Source organism: Phascolarctos cinereus, unplaced genomic scaffold (assembly GCF_003287225.1).
Source record: "Phascolarctos cinereus isolate Bilbo 61053 unplaced genomic scaffold, phaCin_HiC Scaffold_726;HRSCAF=1367, whole genome shotgun sequence".
In the NCBI taxonomy this organism is placed as follows: Eukaryota; Metazoa; Chordata; class Mammalia; order Diprotodontia; family Phascolarctidae; genus Phascolarctos; species Phascolarctos cinereus.
This window is the reverse complement of record NW_027556098.1, coordinates 188,382,394-188,405,336: the sequence shown is the minus strand read 5'-3', so window position 1 is coordinate 188,405,336 and position 22,943 is coordinate 188,382,394.

Here is a 22,943-nt window from a genome sequence, read left to right as displayed (position 1 = left end):
GTCAAAGGAGCTAGGACTAAAACCAAGAATCACTTTCCCAAAAAACTGAGTATAATTCTTCAGGGGGAAAAATGGACGTTTAGTGCAATAGAGGACTTTCAAGTATTGTTGATGAAAAGACCAGAGCTAACAGAAAATTTGACTTTTAAATACAAGAATCAAGAGAAGTATGAAAAGGTAAACAGGAAAGAAAAATCATAAGGAACTTATTAAAATGGAACTGTTTACATTCCTACATGGAAAGATAATATTTGTAACTCATGACACCTTTTTCAGTATTAGAGTAGAAGAAAGGAACATATCTCAGATAAATGAGGGAAGAAAAAGCTTTTACTCTGGAGGGGAAGAGAGGAGAGGTTAGAGGGAATGACTGAATCTCACTCTCATTGGATTTGGCTTAAGGAAGGAATAACATGCACACTCAATTGGGTATGGAAATCTATTTTATCCCACAGGAAAATAGTAAGGAAGAGGATGGGGGGGATAGAAGAGAAGGCAGATAAGGGGAAGGGGTACTCAGAATGCATGCCATCTTGGGGTGAGGGGAGGGGAGAGATGGGGAAAAATTTGGAATTCAAGATCTTATGGAAATGAATGTTGAAAATTACAAATATATGAATCAATTAATTAAAAACAAAGAAAAGTTAGGTATGATAGATCTGTGGAGAAAATTGAATGGGGATAGAAAAGAATATACTTTTTTCTTGGCAGTACATGGCACATACACAAAAATTTATGATGTGCTAGGGCATAAAAACCTCACAATCCAAAGCAGAAAGGCAGATATGTTAAATGCATTCTTTTCAGATCATAATGCAATAAAAGTTATTTGTAATAAAGGACCATGGAAAAATAGACTAGAGGCAGCTAGATGGTGGATAAAACACCAGCCCTGAAATCAGGAGGACCTGAGTTCAAACCTGGCCTCAGACTGAACGCTTGACACTTACTAGCTGTGTGACCCTGGTCAAGTCACTTAACCCAAATTCCTTATTAAAAAAAGAAAGAAAGAAAAGAAAAAGAAAAAGAAAAATAGACTAAAAAGTAATTGGAAACTAAATAATCTAATCCCAAAGAATGAATGGATCAAACAACAAATCATAGAAACAGTCAATAACCTCAAGAGAATGACAATAATGAGACAACATACCAAAACTTATGGGATGCAGTTCTTAGGAGAAGCTTTATATCTCTAAATGTTTACATGAATAAAATAGAGAAAGAGATCAATGAATTGAGCATGCAACTTAAAAACAAATAATAAAAAAGAACAAATTAAAAATCCTCAGTTATATACCAAATTAGAAATACTGAAAACTAAAGGGGAGATTAATAAAACTGAAAATAAGAAAATTATTGAACTAATAAATAAAACTCAGAACTGGTTTTATGGAAAAAACTAATAAAATAAATAAATTTTTGGTTAATTTAATTTTACAAAAAGAAATAAGAAAATCAAATTACCAATATCAAAAAAACAAAAGAATGAATCCACCACCAATGAGGAAGAAATTAAAACAATAATTAGGAACTATTTTGCCCAATTGTATGCCACTAAATTTCACAATCCTAGTGAAATGTATGAATATTTACAAAAATATAAATTGCCCAGATCAACAGAAGAGGAAGTAAAATACTTAAACAATTCCATCTCAGAAAAAGAATTCAACAAGCCATTAATGAACTCCCTAGGAAAAAATCTCCAGGACCAGATGGATTTACAAGTGAATTCTATCAAACATTTAAAGAACAATTAATTCCAATACTATAAACTGTTTGGTAAAATAGGTGAAGAAGGAGTTTTACCAAATTCTTTTTATGATACAAATATGGTGTTGACACCTAAACTGAGAAGAGTCAAAACAGAGAAAGAAAATTAGACCAATTTCCCTAATGAATGTAGATACAAAAATTTTTAATAAAATATTTGCAAATAGATTACAGAAATTTATCACAAGATTAATACACTATGACCAGATAGGATTTATACCAGGAATGCAGGGCTGGTTCAATATTAGGAAAACTGTCAGCATAATTGATCATATCTACAACAAAACTAACAGAAACCACATGATCATCTCAATAGGCACAGAAAAAGTTTTTGACAAAACACAACACCCATTCCTATTAAGAATACTATAGCACTTAGGAATAAATGGAATCTTCCTTAAAATGGTAAGTAGCATCTGCCTAAAACCTTCAGAAACCATGTAATGAAGACAAGCTAGAAGCATTTCCAATAAGATCGGGGGGTGAAATAAGAATGTCCATTATTACTACTGTTTTTCGATATCATACTGGAAACATTAGCCTAAGCAATAAAAAAAAAAGAAATTGAAGGTATTAGAATAGGCAAAGAAGAAACAAGGCTATCACTCTTTGCAGATGATATGATGATATACTTAGAGAACCCTAGAGAATCAAGTAAGAAACTATTTGAAATAATAAATAATGTTAGCAAAGTTGCAAGCTATAAAATACACCCACATAAATTATCAACATTTCTATATATTACCAACAAAGCCCAACAGCAAGAGATAGCAAGAGAAATTTCATTTAAAGTTAATGTAGACATAAAATATTTAGGAATCTACCTACTCACACAAACCCAAGTATTATATGAATACAATTACAAAAAACCTTTCATACAAATAAATCCAGATCTAAATCATTGGAAAAATTTCAGTTGCTTAAGTGTAGGCTGAGCTAATATAATAAAAATGACAATTCTACCTAAGCTAATTTACTTATTCAGTACCATACCAATCAAACTACCAAAAATTATTTTATACAGCTAGAAAAAATAATAACAAGATTCATTTGGAAGCATAAAAGGTGCAGAATATCAGGTGAACTAATGAAAAGAAATGCAGGGGAAAGTGGCCAGCTATTTCTGATCTTAAATTGGTTAAGAAATAGAGAGGTGGATTAGTAGAACAAATGAGATACACAATACACAGTGGTAAGTGACAATACTAATCTAATGTTTGGTAAACCCAAAGACTACATCTTCTGGGATAAGAATTGACTATGTGGCAAAAACTGCTGGGCAAATTACAGAAGAATATGGCAGAAACTAGGCATAGACCAAAATCTTACACCATATACCAAAATAAAGTCAAAATAGGTCCACAATTTATATATAAAGCCTGATACTATAAGCAGACTAGGAGAGTAAGAAATAGTTTACCTGTCAGATTTATGGAGAACAGAAGAATTTATGACCAAACAGAAGACAGAGAACATTATAAAATGCAAAATGGATAATTTTGGTTACATTAAATTGAAAAGTCTTTGCACAAACAAAGCCAATGCAATCAAGATTAGGAGGGAAGCAGAAAACTGAGAAAGAATTTTTACAACCAGTGTGTCTGATAAAGGCCTCATTTCTAAAACATATAGAGAAATAAGTCAAATTCATAAGAATACAAGTCATTCCCCAATTATAAAGTGGTCAAATAATATGAGTAGACAGTTTTCAGATGAAGAAATTAAAGCCATCTGTATTCATATGAATAAATGTTCTAAATCACTATTGATTAGAGAAATGCAAATCAAAACAACTCTGAGGTACCTTGTCATATCTTTCAGAGTGGCTAACGTGAAAAACAGGAAAATGATAAAAGTTGGAAAAGATGTGGGAAAATTGGAACACTAATGGATTGTTAGTGGAGTTGTGAAATGATCCAATCATTTTGGGGAGCAATTTGGAACTATGCCCAAAGGGGTACAAAAATGTGCATAGCCTTTGACCCAACAATAGCACTTCTAGGATTGTATCTCAAAGAGATGATAAAATTGGGAAAAGGACCCACATGAACAAAAATATTTATAGCAACTCTTTTTTGTGGTGGCAAAGAGCTGGAAATTGAGGGGATACCCATCAATTGGGGGATGGCTGAACAAATTGTGGTATATGAATGTAATGATATACTATTGTGCTCTAAGAAATGAGGAGTAGGTAGACTTCAGAAAAACCTGTAAAGACTTGTATGGACTGGTGTTGAGTGAAATGAGCAGAACCAAAAGAATGCTGTACACAGTAACAGCCACGTTGTATGATTAGTAATATTGATAAACTTAACCCTTCATAGCAATACAAGGATCTAAGACATCTTCAGTGCCTCATGATGGAAAATGCTATCCACATCCAGAGAAAGATATGTGGAGTTTGAACGCTGATTGAAGCATACTATTTGCTCTTTCTTTTTCCTTCTGTTTTGTTATGTTTCCTCTTTCCTGTGGTTCCTCCTATTGGTTCTAATTCTTCCTTACAATATGAGTAACGCGAATATACACACATTCACATTAATAGGAATGTATATGCAGAGCTCGTATCTGATTGCATGATGGCCTGGGGAGGGAAGAGGGGAGGGATTGGGAGAAAAATTTAAAACTCAAAAGTTTATGGAAGTGATTGTTGAAAACTAAAAATAAATCAATAAAAGAAAAGAAAACTGATGGAATAGCAACTCTGGATGCAGCCCCTGCCTAGTATCTACCTCACCACCACCACCACCATCATTATTATCATCTTCATCTTCATAGTAAGTTATTTTAATAGTCAGCATAGTTTGGGGAGCTCTGGTACCATATGTATATATACACATATAGTATATAGTATGCATATATTATATGTGCATACATACATATGTGTATCTATATGTATCTATACAAATGTCTGTATTGTGTATATGTATATACATAGACATATGTGTCTGTGGTATATGTTATGATGCATGAATCTTAACAGATAATTGATTTTTTCCAAAGACACCTGCATAAAATAAAATATGGGGAAAATACAATAATCTAACTGTATTTTTTGCAAGGCAAATTATTTCATGGATTTTTAACTGAATTTCCTCGTTGGGCAATATTGAGTATGAGCTAAAGTACATGTGTATAATACATATTCAATAAATCCTTTTTTAATACATATTACCATCACTATAAAATTGTGTTATAGATGAAATAAATTAGCCAAGACCCACACTCAAAAATTTAATTTTTCCCATTGACTATTAGACCTTCAACAATATTGTCCTAACCTATTTTTACACTCCTCCAGCACTGCCATTAAATTTAATCAGGGTTAGAAAACAAAATCATTGCACCTATCTTAATTTATTCCAATTTCTCCACCATATTTTTCTAGCCACTGAGCTTTAGTTATTCTTTTAGTAACTAATAACATTATAAATACACAGAGAAGAGGTTATGACATACAAGCAAATATTTATAATTCACATTGATCTGTTGGGAAGTTATTCTGAAAAATAATTTCTCAAATTTTTTAATTAATATAAGACTTGCATAAAACATGTATTTTAAACATCAACAAATTTAAGAAAAATGCCAGGAAAGAATTTGAAACACAACTCTTTCATACTGGTGGCATTTATTGTAACTTATCACCTTAATGCAGTGGCACCATAAATAAATGGAGAAAAGTAGCTTATTTTAAAACTTGCATATTTTACATTAGCCACAAGAGTGAACTCATACAGACCTATTAATATAAGTGAAAAATATTAACAGATTTTTAAAAACTGTCTGCAGAGTTCAAATAAAGTGTATCTTCTGTTCTTGTTATGATCTACTCTTATCCTTCAGAAAAAGAAGTTGGGAAGAAAGTAGTATCTTTAATATTTTCTTGCGTATATTTCACCACCTTGCCATTTATTTTGTTTTATTTGTGTTTTACTGTTATAATTATTTATTCCATATTTTTAAAGGCAGTGATGGCACATAAGAGGAACTTAATGCTTGTTCCTTCAAAGATTATGATGATGATAATATATTTTTTAATTTTACATACAACAGATTTTTAAAACATTTTCTTGTTGACTGTTCATAACAAATCAGAGGGAAGATAGGGCAAATATTATTTTTTCTTATTTTGCAAACAGAAATAACTAAATTTATTGGAGTTTAAGTGATAAAATAAGTAAGTGGCATAACTTCTACATGAATTTGGGTTTTTGACCTTTAAATCGTGTGTATAGTCCAAATCAGAGATAGAGTGTGAAATTTGGTGCCAATCTTGTCTTAGCTGATTCTCTTTATGCTCACTTATATGAGCTTTTCTTTTCTTCCCCTATAAAATGGATGCAATATTACCATTCCCATTCACCTCAGAATAATGCCAGTAAAAGAATTTTAATAAAAATTTCAATCACTGCAAAAATTCTTCAAATTTATTGGTATGAATGCACCAAAATTCAAAGTGCAATAATAACCCATTTATTTTTTATTGAGATGATGGCATCTTTGATTTCACTTGAAGTTTGCCCTTGAAGACTCATTCACAGTGGGGCTCTTGTGTGACTGAACTTGATGGTGCCTTTTGTTTCCTGACATTTCCTTTCTTATGGGACCAAGCACCATTTCAAATGTTAATTGAGAATGGGAAGCAGAAAGTGTGAGTTATCATCCTCTGCAATGAAATAGAAGGATTACTGATCTGGGAATTTGCCTGTAAAGTCAGTTTTCTGGTTTCTTTTTTCATAAATTTTATCTTGTGACATTTTTTTCCAAGTACCAAGGTAGCTGATTAAGAAAAATATTCCTCCAGCTTTCAGTTTATACCCATTAATGAATCAGTGACTCTGGTAGTCACTGATTTTCCTTCTTAATTTTATAAGTTAATTATTTGTAACTTTGACTTTTGACAGTTCAAAAGCATTTTTATTTAAGTAATTTCCTTTTCATATCCTTGTGTAATATACCTGAGACGAGAGTCATAATAAATTGATAAAATGAAGGTAATAGTAAATTACAGTTTGATAACTCTACTGAGGTCTAGTGATTTCTGAGATGAAAACTACATAAAGAGTGAATTAGAAATTCAAAATTGTTGAAATGAGCAGGATTAAATTCAAATAATTCTTCAAGAAATTCCATAACAAACTAGCTATACTGCTGGCTTAGATAAAAAGTTAGCTGTAGGAAGGTAATTCTGGTCTCAGTAGTAAAGGCTGTTTAAGGAATTATCATTGAAAAACATTCATTAAAGAGATAATTTTGAACAGGGTTATAGTGTAAAGGGGGCTATATTGGCCTCTACTGACTAAAGTCTAGCTGCGGTATAGTTCACCCCCTACCCTATGGTCCTCTGGTACCCTTAAGCTGTTTGAGACACATCGAGTCTCTCTGCAATTTGTTCTATCTTTCGTGCCCCCCGATTATGATCCCTCAATTTTAGTAGTCCCTATATACCGGTTCCATTTAACCACATAGTGGTCACATTAGTTTCTAAAAGGGCTATTTAGTTCAAAGGCACAATTCAAAAGCACACATGATAAATATAATATATATGACTTATATTATATATCTTTGTGTATATTATATGCATGTATATGTATAAATATATATTACTTTATGTTTGACATATTGTCTATATATGTATGTGTGTCTATTTATTCAATGTGTGTGTGTGTGTGTGTGTGTGTGTGTGTGTGTGTGTGTGTGTATTACCCTTCCAACACCAGGGGAGTGTATAACCTCCCCTAGTAACCCGTCCATCTCAGGTGAGTGAGGAAAAGGGGATAAGGCGAACAGTTTAGTTCAATTCCTATGTAACACAAACCCACCAAGTTGCACATTCAAAACTTTCCTTGGGCTCAAGACCTAGGCACCCTGAATTCTCTCTGCTTCTCTGATAGGCAGGCAGCAAGGTCTAGTATGAAATGCTGCCTCTGAGATCATCATGGCTCAAATGGTGGTGCGGGACTCTACTACATGTGGTTTAAAAAAGGAAAGGACAAATAAATTAGAAAAAAAGAGCCCAAGACTCTATGTAACCTGTTTCTTGGAGCCACAGGGCCAATGGGGCTGGGGGAAAGTAATCTTTCCCTTCATCATTTCATAGCACTCAAGCTGTTGGTGATCTTTGAGGGCAAGAGTATTAAATCCGACGGTTTCCATTTCTTTTCATTCTATTTGCCAGTAAGTAATGGGAACAGTTGCCAAGATCTTGAGGGTTTTTTTTCAAGTTAAACTTCAAGCCAACTTTTAAACTCTCCTCTTTCAACCTCATCAAGAAGCTTCTAATTCTTCTCTTTCTGCTACCATAGCGGTATCAATGGTGTATCTGAGATTGTTGATATTTTCCCCAGCAGCTTTAATGCTAGCTTTTGATCTGTCTAGCCTGGCATTTTATATGATATACTCTGCACACAAGTTAAATAAATAAGGTGACAATATACAGCCTTGTTATACTCCTTTTATAATCTCAAACTATCTGATTTTTATATTGACCATCTGGTGATGTCCATGGGTACAGTTGCTTTTTGGGTTGTTGAAAAAGAGTATTTTCTGTGACCAGTGAGTTATCTTGACAAAAGTCTTTTAGTCTCTGTTCTGCTTCATTTAGTATGCTAAGGCCAAACTTGCCTGTTATTACAATTTTCTTTTGATTTCCTACTTAACATTCCAATCCCCTATGAAGAATGTGACATCTTTTTTTGGTGTTATTTCAGAAGATGTTATAGGTATTCACAGAACTGATCTACTTTGGCCTTTTTGCCATTGGTAGTTGGAATATAGTCTTGTATTACTGTGGTGTTGATTGGTTTGCCTTGGATTTAAACAGATATCATTATGTCATTTTTGAGATTATACCCCAGTACCACTTTTCTCATCCTTTTATTGACTATGAGGGCTACCCCATTTATTTCTAAGGGATTCTTGCCCATAGTAGTTATATGTAGTGATCACCTGAATTAAATTAAGCCATTCTTGTCCTTTTTAGTTCACTCATACCCAAGAGGTCAATGTTTAGTTTTTTTTTTTCCATCTCCTGTTTCACTTACCTTGGTTCATAGATCTTATATTCTAGGTTCCTATGCAATATTGATGTTTACAGCATTTAATTTTCCTTTTGTTACCTGATACATCAGCAGCTGAGTTTCTTTTCAGCTTTGGCCCAGATGCTTCATTAGTTCTGGAGTATTCACAGTTGTCCTCTACTCTTTACTAGAAGAGTATTGGACACCTTCTGACCTGAAAGGTTCATCTTCTGTTATCATCTCTTTTATTGTTTTAGTGCTGTCCATGGGCTATTCTTGACAAATATATTGGACTGGTTTGCCAATTACTTCTCCAGTGGATCACCTTTTGTCAGAACTCTCTACTGATCTGTCTGTCCTGGGTAACACTTTTAAGGCCTCATAATTTTATTGAGTTATGCAAGCCCCTCTGCAATGACAATGCAGTGATCCAGGAATGGGTGTGTTGGGGGGGAAATGAAGAAAACTGCTGAGTAGATACTTCACAGAAGTGATATCTCATGATCTTAGAGATGGGTTAAGAAGGATCACAGAAGCTAAGGAAGGGACCTTAGTGCTCCCTTCAGGAATACATGGAAAAGAATATCATCTATTAAATAATGAATAAGTGGCCAATCCAATTTTTCTTGACTGTTATTAATGAGAAGGAATCTGTTTCCTGGTAAGCAATCCATTTCACTTTTGACTAGTTTTCTTTGTTGGGAAGATTTTCTAAATATTCAATATTTCTGCTTTTTTTTCCACTTTTTTTCCATTGTTAAACATTTTTAAAAAATTTAATAGTATTTCATGAGGCAGCTAGGTGGCACAGAGGGTAAAGCTCCAGCCTTGGAGTCAGGAGGAACTGAATTCAAATCTGACCTCAGACACTTGACACTAGCTGTGTGACCCTGGGCAAGTAACAACCCCACTTGCCTCACCAAAAAGCAAAAAAAAAATAGTATTTCATTTTTCCTCAATTACATGTCCAGAAAAATTTTAGCATTAATTTTTGCAAGATTTTGAGTTCCAAATTTTTTTCTTTCCATTCCTTACCTCACTTCTTCAGTAAACAGTTTGATATAGTTTATACATGTGCTATAATGTAAACAAAAAAATGTTCCCATTATACTCAAAGTTGTGAAAGAATAAACACATTAAATGTAAAGCGAAACATGAGAAAGAATAAAATAAGTAACAAAATGTGCTTCGATCTGCATTCAGGGTCTATCACTTCTTTATGTGGACACGGATAGCAGTTTCCTTCATGAGCTCTTTGTACTTGACTCAGATTATTGTTTTGCTGAGAAAAGCTAAATTATTCAAGGTGCTCATCACACAGTGTTACTGATACTGTGTATAATGTCTTCCTGGTTCTTCTCATTTCACTTTGCATCAGTTCATACAGGTCTTCCCAAGATTTTCTGAAATCTACCTGTTCATCATTTCTTATTGCACAATCATACTCTACTACATTCATATTCCACAGCTTGTTCAACCATTCCCCAAGTGATGGACATCTCCTTAATTTCCAGTATTTTGCCACGGTGGATCAGACTGGCATATACATAGCTTTGCACATACAAAGCCTTTCCCCGTTTTTATGATCACTTTGCGATATAGATTTAGTAATGACATTGCTGGATCAAAGGGCATGCACAGTTTTGTGGCCCTTTGGGAGTAGTTCCAAATTGCTGTCTAGAATGCCTAGATCAGTTCACAACTCCACTAACAATATATGAATGCTTTAATTTTCCCACATCTTCAACATTTATCATTTTCATTTTTTTGTCATATTATCCAATCTGATAGGTGTGAGATGGTATCTCAGAGTTGTTTTAATTTGCAATTCTCTAACCAAAAGTGATTTAGAGCACTTTTTCATATGCCTATAGATAGCTTTGATTTCTTCATTTGAAAACTGCTTGTTCATAGCTGACCATCAGTTGGAGAATGGCTTATGTTCTTATAAATTTAACTCAATTCTCTATATATTGAGAAATAGGGCCTTTATCAGAGACAGTTGCTGTAAAGAATGTTTCCTAGATTTCTGCTTTCTTTCTAATCTTGGTTGCATTGGTTTTGTTTGTATAAAAGCATTTTAATTTAATATAATTAAAATTATTTTACATTTTGTAATGCTCCCTATCTCTTGTTTGGTCATGAATTCTTTCCCTACCCATAGATCAGCTAGATAGAGTATTCCTAACATATTGTAGGATTCTGGTTTTTTATCCATTCTCCTAATCTACTTCTGTTTTATGGGAGAGATCATCCCATTCACATTTACAGTTATGATTACTACCTGCGTATTTCCCTCTATCTTATTCTTCCTCCTCTTTGTCCTCTCTTTCTTTTCAACCTTTCCCTCCTTGACAATGTTTTGCTTCTGTCTACCACCTCCCCTGATCTCTCACCCTTCTTTCAATTTCCTCATCACCTTACTTGATCTCTTCCCCTCCTACTTCCTATGAAACAGGTGGGACTACTATAGAAGACATAAAAACATGCATTAGTTTAGTTTACTTACTTATGTATAGATCCTCTTCTCTTAAGCTGTAGGAGAAACTTTCTAAAAGAAATTTATTAAGGTTTTCAGAATTAAGGAGGCATAAGCAGAGCTAAATAAAATTTAAACAGAAAAAGAGAAGAGGTTTGCTTATAAGACCCAATAATATCTTTTTGCTATTAAGCTTGGATAGTAGGATCAGTCAATATATCAACAATAATTTATTGTCTGCCATGAGCCAGGAGCTGTATGCTATGTCCTTGGTTATGGGGATTGAAAGATTAAAAAATGAACCATTCTTTGCTCTTAAGGTATTTATATTCTTTAGATCACATGTACTCATATAAGTAAAACAAATACAAATTAATTTTGAAGGAGGGAGACAGTAGGAGCTGAGATCTTAAGGAAAGGCCTCTAGGAGAATATACAATTTGAGCTGAGCTTTGAGGGAAATTAAGTATTTTAAGAGGTGATGCTAAGGATAGGGTAAAACCCAGGCAGATTTAAGTCGATCTCCAAGCTTTGAATGCTAGGACTTGTGTTGAAATAGGAAAATGAGAAGTAAGTTAGATCTGTTGGAACGATGATGTTTTGTTCTGGACATGTTGAATCAAGATGCCTAGAATATCTTCAGAGTCAGATGCACTATACAAGTTGGTGGTATAGGGCTGGAGTTTAAGAGATGAGAAAAGGAGTCAATATGTTGATCTAGAAGTACTCTAAACAGAGTTAGCAATCAAACATACAAGAACTTGTGAAGTCACCAATCAGTAGCATGTTGAAGATTCAGGACAGACCTTGGGGGTACATCCACAGGTAGGGAGCAGAACAAAGCTGATGTTCAAAATTATATATTTACACATACATATACATATATATGTACACACATGTATACATACACACATACATATATAGTTTTGATTACTTCTTCTGAAAACTGTTTATATCTTTTGATAATTTATCAACTGAGTAATGGCCCATATTTTTAATAATTTTACTCAGTTCTCTATGTTTGAGAAATGAGGTCTTTGTCAGGGAAACTTCCTTTAATTTTTTTTCACAGTTATTATTTCTAGCTATATTTCCATCCATCCTATTCCTCCCCCATTTATTCTATTTTCTTTCTCTTGAACTAAGGTTGTAAAAATGACAGTGGAAAAAAAAAGAAGGGATGTTATGTTTCAGGGGGAGCAAAGAATCTGTAGCACTTAAAGAGGGAGGTCTATTAAGAAAGGTACAGGATATATATACGGCATTAGAGTTGCATGGATCTATTTAACATATTGGGGATGTTTAACTTAGAGAAGTATTTTCAGAGAAGGAGGGGATTGATAGCTGTCTTTAAATGTTTGGAGATGTGTTACTTAGAAGAGGCAAATTCTGGTTTACCCAAGAAAATAGAAATAAGAGAAATTGATATAAGGTGGAAAAAAGGAATAGGACTTCTGGGAACCAAGATGGCAGAGCAAGCAGTAAATTTCTGTGGCTCTACTATATTCACCTCCAACAACCATAAAAGACCTCCCTAGAACAAATTCTGGAGGAGTAGAACCAATAGAAAGATGAGGTGGATTAGTTTTATAGCCCAGGAGACTTGGAGGAATGTCAAGAAAGGTCTGTTTCACACAGGTAAAAGGGGAGTGCATTCCAGATAGAGAAGCATCCCAGCAATCCATCAGCAAGCCCCATCTTAGCAACCAGTAGAAGATTCTGAGCCCCAAGGTTGTGGAGCAAACAAACGCCAACACTGGGATACCCCACATACTTTAGCATAGCTAGGGGAACCAGCAGACTGCAGCTTTGGCAACCAACACATACCCCAGGCAGGCAGGCATCCTCCTGCATGTAAAGAAAGTAGCCCAGACCTCCACTTATTTGGTACAGATCAGGGCAAACAGGCACCTTCCAGCTGCCTAATCTCCACATGCATCAGTATAGCCTCAGGGAAATGCAGACACCAGCTCAGCAACAGGTAAACTCCCAGACCCCTATGGCTTCCAGCAGCACCAGCCCTGCCTCCATACCATAAGCTAGACACAAGGGTCCCCTGTGGATCTCAGGGCAACATCTAGCAGCTACTAGAACAAGAAGGGTGAGGCAGAGCTCCTTCCACTTTGGGAGCAGAGATTAAATTTAAAAGAAAGAAAAATGGCAAAAAAAAATAATATGAGCAAAAAACAACAACAAAAACATCAAAAAATCTAACCATATAAAGTTATGGTGACGGGGAAGACCAAGACACAAATAAAAACAACAAAATTTTTTTTCATTGAAAGCCAATCATTTCCTGGATATATCATTTTGGGAGGCAGATCCATGTTTTTCTGGAACATACTACTCCATTCTCTTCTGTAATTTCTGGTTATTGTAAAGTTTTATATATAAAATTTTGTTAATTTGAAGGTGATTGATATGGTTGTATTTCATATCCTACAAATTTTTGAAGTTATTTTAATTAATTATTTTAGTTGATTCTCTAAGGTTTTCTAAATAAAACCATTTCTACAAAAAAGTAATATTTTTTTATTTCCTTTCCAATTATTCACCTTAATTTAGATTTTGCATTCATTGCTATAACATTTTTAGCACTCCATTGACTAGAAATTATGATGATGGTCTTCTGTGTTTTACTGAGAAAGAAAGGCCTCTAATTTATCATAGTATAACTAATATTACCATTGATTTTAGGTAGATGCTACTCATAATATTAAGGAGAGATGAATCTTTTTTCCTACACATTCTAGGATATTTACACAAAATTGTCTATCCTATAAAAAGGTTTTTTCTGCATTTATTGCTCTAATCATATGATTTTGGTTCTTCAGAGGACTGATTATGTTATATTTTACCAATGATTTTACCAGCCCTGCATTCTTGGCATGTATCCATCCTGATTACAATTTATTGTATTTGTGATATGTAGCTGTAGTTACTTTGCTAAAATTTTATTTCAATTGTTTTTATTAATATTTATTAGGTTATTAATCTATATTTTATTTCTCTATTTTTATTCTCCCTGATTGAAGACTAAAGACTAAATTTGCATCTTTGAAGGAACATAGTAGCACATTTTGATTTTTTTTTTAAATAGGTTATGTAATAATGGAATTAATTGTTCTTTGAATGTTTGATAAAAATTATTTGTTGTCCATCTGGTGTTATTTCTCCCTCCCTAATTCCACCCTTTGTGAGTTTAATTATGATATGTTTAATTTCATTTTCCTAAAACTCAGTTACATATGTCCTCTATTCCTTTTTTGGTAAATCTGAGCATTTTATTATTTATATTTATCTATTTCACATAAAGTTTAATCTTGTTGGCATATAATTTGATGAAATGATTGCTAATAATTTATTGTAGTTCTTCATTGGTTTGAAATTTACCTTTTTTAATTTTTGATACTTTTCAAAAATTTTGTTATATTGCTTAGTTATTGTCATTATCTTTAAAACATTGACTATTTATATAATTTGTCCTTTGTCATGCCCTTTCTAAAGGATTTTTTTTTGCTTATATTTTTCAATGTGATATCTAGGTTCTTTTTTTTTGGGGGGGGTAATTATTTTCAGGTTATCTGATAATTCCAAACTTATTTTTCTTGATCTTTTTTCTAGATCAGTTGTTTTTGCTATTAAATACCTTATATCTTCTAATTATTTTGTCTTTTATATTTGTTTTAATGTTTTTGTTATCTCACACAGTCATTACCTTCCATTTGATTAATTTTAATTTTTAGAGAATCCCCCACACTGCTCCCATTGCTCAAAGTTTTGTACTTTCTGTTCTAAATTTTTTATTCTTTTTCAAATTTTTTCCCCCTACAGCTCTTATTCCTGGTCATATTGTTTTCCTCTCCTGTCCTCATATGGTTTTAAAATTGTTTTTATTTATTTTTCTTTTTCATTTACTTTCCCTCTTCTAGGAATTCTGGTTGTTCTTGTGCATGGGCTGCTTTGTGTGTTTATTTTTGAGTATTCGCTTTTAGATGTTTGGGAATCATTTTATTCTGGCTTTGTTTATTGAACATCCTTATCATCATAGTTCTTTATGGTGATTTTTATTTTTTGCTTGCTCATTTTTTCCAGCTACCTTCCTAACTTCAGATTTTAAATTTGGGCTAGATTATGCTTTTATCCTCTTTGGTCTTTCTTTAGTTTTCTTGAGGTACTGAGTTTTTTGTTATTCTAAGATCTCAGGGACAACTCAACTAAGGGATTTCTAAGTTTTGGTACTCCTGAAGTGGTCTGATACAGAGAAAAATCTGATTATTGCCCTTCTGGTTTGAGCTCTGCAAGTTCTGGACCAGGGTTTGAGTCTGAGCAAAGAACTGAGGGCATACACCTGTTTGGCAATTCCAATAGAATACTGTTGGACTTGGCCATTGTGACAAATGAAAAACACTAGAGATGTAGTTTCTGGGAAATTAATTATCAATTTATTAATTAGGTTAGAAAATAATTAATAAATTGCAGGTCAATGATTTCTCTTGGCAACTGAAGAAGAATCATTGAGATCAAATATTTGAGTACCTTTGGAAAAGTGGGTGCCTCTGAACAGGAGATCAATAGACTAAGGGATCCATCACCATTCAGACCACATAAGTTGAACAGTGGGGTTTTAAAAGCTAGAGCCTAATGCTTTTCAGGGAAGATTTCACCTAGACTACAGCCTCCCTCTGATGCCTAATGATATTGTTGAGAGGCAAAAGAAAAGTCATTTTGAGCTAAAAGTCAATGAAAAAGTTTAGCTATATTTAATTATTAATAGCTGGATAGAAGTATCAAAAATGAAGAGCCATTGGGACATTTATAATACTGAATTGGGTCTTTAGTAAAGGCTCCTGAATTGAGAATTGGCACTCACTGCTTCTGTTCATTTGTTTTAATTCAATTTTGCCTGTGTTCAAATGAGATAAGGCACATACACATATGCACAAAACAATAAAATTGGTAAGTCTACATAGCATTTCATGTCTTTTTAATTAATAAAGATGCACCAAATCCTACAACGTATTTTATTTTCAGCAGTAAAAATCGAGTTTGTTTGTTTGTTTTAAGACTGTGACCTATTGAATGATGTTTTTCCTGTGTGCAATTCTGTTTGTGTTGTATACCCTATTGATTGATGGCATAAAAATTATTTTTGGGAACTGATAAATGTTTCATATGCTATTATGCTCAATGTTGTAGAATGAATTTTTCTTGTTTTCCTTACCATTTTCATTGTCAGATGAAAGAAAACTTTTATTACCTAACAATACATTGATTCATTGGTATAGAAAGCCAGTAGCAGTTGGAAAAATGCAAGTTCCTTCAAAAAACCTCTTATTTTAGGGTGAAATACTTGAGTTTATTTCAGAAAACATTATTACAAAGGTAGTAAGAAGTGGTTCTCTGACTCTAGTCCCATGTTCATCTTCACTATATCAGGCCATTAGAAAGAGAATTGTAATGTAGTAGATGTAATGAAATGATTTTGAAGTCATAAAATCTGTGTTCATAAGCTGTTTTTGCTACTTCCTACCTCCTGACTGTGGAGAAAGTATTCTTTAACTAATCCAGACATTTTAGCATATATAAACATAAATCAAATATGCACATATTAATACAATAAATATGCATGGGTATAATTGACTTACATATTTATTCATTTCTTTATTATATATTTGTATGTTATACAGGTTGAGATCAGAGTTGGGAGAGTGGTTCAGGCCTTCTCTGTAGCCATTGGTGATGAGTTCAGGATGGACCCCAATAAGGTTGGGGTGCTACCTGAAATGCTGAGGAATAGAAATGTGGGTTCTAGTTTCCAGAAAGAATCCACTCAGACAGTCTCCAAGTTAAAAAAAGACATTTATTGGGTCAATGCACCCAAACAGACCTGCTCCCTGTGAGGCAGAGCCCCAGTGGGCTCTGCTACATGTGGGAGGCAGACCATATGCCATAGACCCTGTTCTGCTAAGGGAGCAGAGTGGACCTTGATTCCTGTAGGAAGCAAAGATGGTTAGCCAGAGGAAAGGTATGGTTTAAACACATTTTTTTTTGGAATAGAGGGAAAGGGACAAGACAATGGGAGGAGCAAGTATGGCTTCACAATGCCTGTGGTATCAGGGAGTCCAGAGGTGATAAGCAAAGAGAAAAGGAAAAGGAAAGGAGAGGGGAAGAGTTGTTCTGGAATTGAGAGTACTTTGTGAAGGCAGCAGATAAGTCCACAGTGGAGGCTTCAATACATAGTCTTCTTTCAGCACTTTTCTGCCTGGTCACATCCTGCGTCTTACCTCCTATCTCATGTCCTGTTTGCTGCATCTGCCTCAAGCATTCTTTTCTACCTCATCATATATATGTATGATATACATAAATATGAACACAAGATTCCTACTTATACACATATAAATATGAATTGATGTGTGTCAGTATAAGTATATTCAAATGCGCATATGTATATAAATATACATATAGACATAGGAAAGTATGTCCATGCATTATATATGTATGTGAGTATCTATATATGTATGTTTGTGTGTATGTATATATATATTTCTTTTCATTCAAACATGTCCATTGTAAATATGCACTTGGATGTGTGTACGTATGTCTGTATGTGTCAGACATTATGTTAAGCCGTTTGCAAATATTATGTCATCTCAACAACTCTAGGAGGCAAGTGTAATTATTATCCTCATTTTACAAATGAGTAAACTCCAGCAGACAGAAATTAAGGGACTAACAGGAGTTCACACAGCTCTGTCTGAGGCTGGATTTGAACTCAGGTCTTCTTAAGTCAACTCAAGATCCCAAAATCATCATCTTCACTGTACCGATTAGTTTATATAGTGTGTGTGTATATGTGTGGTATCCTATATGCGTAAATATACATATATGTATGTAATTTTTGTTGCTACCAACCAATAGGGTCTACAATGGGACAATATCCATAGCAGCTCTTTTCGTACAACCAAAGAGCTAGAAACCAGCATCTGAAGTCTCCATCCACAGGAGAATGGTTGAACAAATTATTGTATATGAATACTATTATTATTTTCTAAGAAATGATGAAGGGAACAATTTCAAAAAAAAAAGGTAATACTTGTATGAACTGTTGAAGAGTGAAATAAGGATAATCAGAAGAATAATTTATAGTATTAAATTTTTATAAAAATCAAAAATTTTGAAAGAGTTAGGCATCTGAACAATTCAATGATTAATAACAATTCTACCTGACAAAAGGTAAATAACACTATCCATCTTCTTACAGAGAAGATGTAGACTTAGGGCACAGAATAAGACCTATATTTTTGGGGCATGACCAGCATAGGAATTTGTTTTTCTTGATGCATATTTTCAAAAGGTTTTATTTTGTTTTCAATTTTTACCCTGGGGATGGTGCATGGAAGGGAAAGAAAAAAGTTCTTCCTATAGATTACTAAATCACAATTTTCTCCTGGCTTCATATTCACGTAAAACTCTCCCTCATTGCCTTCCATAAGGCTTGTACCAGAAAAGGGATCATTAGTATAATCAATTAATTCTTACCTTTGGTTGGATACAGTAACTATCCCTTGTTGATATATGGTAGTATGGTGGGGTTTCAATGAGTATGTATTTCAGACCCTAAAGGGAGTATTATCTTCTGATTCACCCAGCATCAAAGCTAGAGGTAAACAGACCTTGAGACTTACAAAATGTCAGGACACTTAACCTTCCCCATGTGTTCCTTGATTTGGTGTTGCCTGGTTTCTTCATAGAAAAAAAAAATTTTGATGTCATAATCAGAAACACCTATACCTTGACTTCACAATGCAAGTTACTACTTAGTGTTGTTAATTAGAAATGTGGTCATGGGATCTAAATTTACAGTTTTCCACAGAAAATATGGAAAGTAATAAAGGTACCCTACATACAAACATGAACAGTCAGGTTTTTTTCCCATGCAGAAAATTAGATACTAAGCAATAAATAATAATAGAATTATTAGAACAGAATAATGTCATTCATCACTACTTAGAAAGCTAATACTAAAGCCTCATTGAAATATAATGTTTGCAAGGAGGCTAACTAGCTAATTTCTCCCTATACTGGTATTATCTGGTCATATAGACAAGTTGAATCCAAATGAGATGCAGTCCTTGTCCAAACCCGTTTTTGCTGGGATAGGTAAGGACATTTAATTTTTTTATCCCCTGATGAAAATCAAATCATATCTTTTTAAAAGACACATTTCTTGGACCTACCAGGAAGAAGAAATCTTTTCTTCTACCAGTTATGGCACCCAGTCATATCTGGTTTTCTGTATCAGCAACCAATCAGGGGAATTCAAACACCAACTGCAGAGATTATATATGGATGTGCCAAGTGAGGAGTCCATATTCTTGTCTCAGTTGCTAAGTACTAAGCTAGGCACCAAAAGGGAACATTATACTGATTAAATACTGTGACTCTCAACATCACTTTAAAGCAAATTTATTTTAAAATATTTTAGGTGAAAATATCTGGCAATTAGGCAAGTATTTATTCCTCAGCTAATCACTTCTGAATTATAGGGAAAGTTAAAGCTATTCCAAAATCTTTTATTTTCTTCAATTGCTAAGTTCTTGTCCACATTGTTAGCTTATCCCATTACTTTCCATCTGGTTCAATGCCTTGGCTACTGTAACATAAAGAACTGATAAAGTACAACAATTGTATTCTAATTGTGAGGGAGGGAATTTGGGACTATTGGGACTATTTGGGACCTATGCATCATTTTACCACTACAGATAGTCCCCGGAATGATTACAACCCACTGATACTTTGCACCCAGATTGCTTCCATAAAACAAGAAGTATCAGTGGAGATCCTCTAATAGTCCCAATCTTTCCAAAGTTCATAGAAATTAGACAGACCTGGGTATTCAAATTATAAGTTCAGAACATGTAGTAAGACATAGACATCATTTAAAGGGTAACCCAGGAGAAGATACTCTCATAAGCTAGAATTAATGCTAAGTCCCAGACTTGACTGTAAGTTACTAAATAGCACCTGTGATGGGAGCAATATCTTATGCCTCCATCCACATGCAAGTCAACTAATTTTTTCCATATAAAATCTGATTGATTTAAGGATCTAAGGGCTTGGGTGGTTGACATCCTTTCCTGGTTGCCCAAGAACAAAACAAATATAAGGAATTCCTCTCTCTGATGTTAAGTTGGTAGACAACAATGGGCAATTCAGCAGGGGCACTTTGCTAAGTTGAATTAATTCACGGTGATTTCAGTATATATGATTTTTGTATATATCTCTTTTCTATGGTCAAATACATTTTTGTTAAATTTTGATTGACCTATGAATATCTCATTTCATTCAAATACTAAACATAAACTATCAAAGGACATTGATTATGACAGACCTGGACCAAAACATCGAAAGAACATATTTTCTGACTTATCAGAAACATAGCAGCTGCACTATTTTATTTTTTTTTCATTTCTTCTTCTGAACTGTCCTTCACTTCTGTCTATTTCCATTCCCAATCTGTTGTTTTCACTTTGGTTTCTTTGGTGAGATTTGACAATGAGAATTCCTGCTTTTCTATTCTTCTCTTTCTATTTATGTCTACTACTATTTCTCAGTTTATTCATTCACTAATTCAATCACTTATTTATTTGTTCATTAATTTGTTGGGGTTTATTTTTTGGCTGCATAGGCCATAAATTCTGCTTTCATAATACTCATTTCTCTTTTAAATTACTCAGCCATGTATGTTGTGGTATCATATTCTCAAATTCCAAAGGATTTTCTGATTCTTCAATTTTTTTTATTTTCTTTTGTTTAACATTATATATATAGATATATGTGTGTGTGTGTGTATATATATATGTGTGTGTGTATATATATATATATGCATACACACACACACACACACACACTCATTTACTAGATCTAGAAGCCATCTTTCCTTCTGCAGTTAATGTTTTCCCTGTTAATTTATCTGTTTGTATTCAAAATCAATTTCAGTGTATTTTTTTCTTTAATCTTCTCCTTTTATTCACTGTTTGACACCCTTTCTTGGTGTTTTCCTTGAGGACTGAATCTCAAAGCATCTCAGCCTCCTTCCATGTTGGGCACATCAACCTAGGTATCTGCCACAATTGATTTTTTTAGGGATTGGAACTGGTCCTGGTTGGATGATAAGATCCTTCTCTCAGAGTTACTAGAAGGTCACATAGTTCCACTCTCCTACCCTCACACACATATGGTTACCTATTCCATTGCCCTGCCCTGCTCCCTCCTTTCCACTGTTTTCTGACTGATACTACAGGTTTGATTTCTGTAGTTTTTATCTCTGAGGACAGTTAGGTGGGTGGGGTGAGATGGGGTGGGTTGTTGAGCTCTACCTCAAGCCCAGACAAGTATTCTGCCACTTTCCCTCTGATCCTGGTTTTGCTACAGATAACTTTTGTGGCATTGAAGATTCCCTCCCTGCTTCCTGCCCCAGCAAGTTTCTACCCCTGGAGCAAAGCCACACTATTTGGCTGTCCAAATGGCAGGTAATTTCTGTAGCCTAGAACCAGGATCTCCACAGCCCTATGTAAAGGTAATGGAAACACAACTGAGGTTAAGTTTTGTTATAAACCCATGTGTTAGTTTTTGGGTCTGATCCACGAGTTGACTAAGTTCATCCTTTCTCCTGGTAGAATAGGAGGTGGAGTAGATTTGCTCAGTGTACTTAGTGAAGAAGTTTGTTCATGGGTTTTTTGTTTATTTATTTTACTTGTTTACTGTTTTACTTTTGTTTAAATTTTCTTTTGAATCATGGATGTACCAAATCATGGAGACAGCTGAAGTTGATTACTTTTGGTTCATAATTTCTATTTTGGAGAGTTTGTGAGGTTAGAGGATGAGAAAATGTGTAGCCCTCCATTTTGTTGATTACATGACACAATTTGGTTGGATAGCAGGCATTCTCAAAACAATCACCAGAATGAAGGATTCTCAGGTAGATTTTTTTTTGTCATTATTTTCTGCATATATAATCTCTACCAGTCAATGACTGTCAGTAGTATGTGTCCCATATAATTAAAGACTTCTTCATAGTGATGACTTCAAGAATAATTCAATGATCAGTATATCCTAGCCACATGATATATTGATTTAAACACTATAAAAATGAAATAACTGTTTTTCTTTATAAGTAATGGCCCTGTTAACATTTTTAAAGTGTCAGAACTATTGTATGCCATGACCTTTTTTTTTCTCAAAATATATTTGCTGCACAAATTTGGCAAAATTAAGCAGTTCTTTTAGTTTGGTTTGGTCTTGGTTTTGGTGGAATTCTGTGTGCCTTTGTGTGTGTCTGTGTGTATATATACACATGTGCCTCTATGCATAGTTACGGTTTGAAAATGAGCATTGGTCTTATGACTCCTCATTTAAAAAAAGAGTTCTTGGGTACTCTCACCTCATTCATCTGAAGTTATTTAGAAATACTGATTTAATGTCATAGTAAGGGGCAAAGATTTTCTTAAGATGAAGCTAACTCTGTTATGTAGTGATCAGATGTCTTATCTTAGCCACAATATTATTGTGAATGAATTTTTAAAGTAATAATTAAATTCTTACTATGTTACAAGCATTGCGCTAGCACTGGAGGTCAATCAACCAATAGATATTTTTAAGTACCTACT